The sequence below is a fragment of the Tasmannia lanceolata genome, unplaced genomic scaffold (assembly GCF_043159265.1).
Source record: "Tasmannia lanceolata isolate RefF3 unplaced genomic scaffold, GAP_Taslan_0.1 ptg000008l, whole genome shotgun sequence".
NCBI classification, from domain to species: Eukaryota; Viridiplantae; Streptophyta; class Magnoliopsida; order Canellales; family Winteraceae; genus Tasmannia; species Tasmannia lanceolata.
This window is the reverse complement of record NW_027518685.1, coordinates 66,948,433-66,950,380: the sequence shown is the minus strand read 5'-3', so window position 1 is coordinate 66,950,380 and position 1,948 is coordinate 66,948,433.

Sequence of the window (1,948 nt, the reverse complement as noted above, 5' to 3'; positions counted from 1 at the left end):
TAACCAGGTAGCGAGTCTAGATTTCTGGTTAATTATGGGTCCTAGATCCCACATCTAGGTGGCGACTCTGTCAATCTCTTTCGTGTGGAATTCGGATTGCCTTAGTGATCCCAAGTTCACAGGAAAGACGAATTCAAATCAACAAATAAAATGCACACGCCAATCGCGTGGGAACGAGAGACCAAGAGAGAGCGCGCGGCGGCTCGCGCCCCACGCCCCTCTCGCGGGATCATGTCCCACAGTTAGTGGTATAACTGTCAGTGTATTTTCGAAGTAAAAGTGTTTTGAAAAGGTTTTATATAGAAAAGTGAATTTGGTTTGTAAAAGTGGGTGCTTTGGAAAAGAGGTCAAAAGTGCTCTGAGGGGATAGGCCCACATTGGAAGTTCAAAGAGTTGGAAAAGGGTATATATAGCGTTATCCACTTCTCTCTATTGTTTTGTTGGACATCAGATGGACCCACGACACGGTGCAACGCACTATCCGCACGCGCGGCGTGGTCTGTAGGGCGCTAGTGGCGCTCTTTTGGCGCACTTCGCATCATCGCTAGGAGCGACTGGAGCACTAAAAATTTACCAGATTTGATATGAGTCGTCTAATCAAGATCAGTTGATCGGTTAGATTGACCATGGATCGGTCGCGTAGGTGGCCGAATGAACCGTTGGATCGATCAAGGTCCCACTCGGTCGGGTTGGGCCATGGTTTTGGTCATATGGGTGGTTGATCTTTTGGTCCAACACGTTCCAACGGCTACTGCTTGAGCGGGCACGATCCAAAGCGTCAGATCGTGGTGTAACGGCTAGTGGGTGATAAGGTGTGATGAGGACTGTTGGATTATGTCCCATCGCATCCCAATGATCAAATGCCAAAGGATGCAATCCGCACCGTGGATCATTAATCTAGCAGTTAGAGGGGAGGACGGAGGTTTTACACAAACCAATAATCACTCCAAGATTGCTCTGGACTATAGAATCGTGGATTGGCGCGATCTAACGGCCAAATTTAAACCTGCTTTTAAAAGGTGCCCTTGTAGGGGTGCAAATCCAACAGAAAGGTTGCCAACTACTCTATTAAAAGAGTAGATAACAGCCTTTGAAATAAAATACAAAAATTACACTTGTGGGACTTGAGTTTGAGTAAATCCATAGCCAAAATTACTCTCTTGGAAGTTTATCAACTTTGTTCTTTGCTTTCTTTTCACAAATCCATTCTAGTGTATTGTTTTCTGCAGAAATAGTAACCGGTGTCTCAAATACTTGTTTATCCAAAGGTGATTTAGAGTTTGTTTCCGCTTTAGTACAAAGCATCAACAAACATTAGATATAGATAACACCGGTGGGGGCGAATATTATCATCTTAAGGAAAGCGACAACGCGCTTTGAAGCATCTCTTTCTTTTCTATTTCCCACCATCACCACCAACATATTTTCTCCAACAATAACTACTCAATAGGGAGGAGACAAACATTTGATTTACCGAGAATTTACTTCCTAGAATAGTGATAAGTAGTGCTTGGTTGCCAACCTTGTAGAGTAATGGGAGGGGTGTCATTACTAGTATAAAAAGGAAAGAGAGAGCAAGAGATAAAGAGAAAAAGCATTATTCTCCGAGCGAAAATCCACCTTTTTGAGAAATTTGGCATGGAAGTTATAAGGAGGGGAGATGGATGCCATGTCACCAGACATAGCTCGGAAGGTATAAGCGTGGGACATGGATGCCATGTCACTAGACATGCAATAATAATCTACGAATCTTGTCTTGCAGTATCCAGAGATTTTGATGCTACATTGGCAACCAAACAAGAGATTTTGCTAATGTGGCACCCAAATGCAAAGTAAAACCCCTAAACTATCCTGGCTTTGTGCAATCAAACACACCCAAAAAGGTGGAATTTCGCTTTAAATTTCTTGAGAGCAGTGCTTTCTCTCTCTCTCTCTCTATGCATTGGTA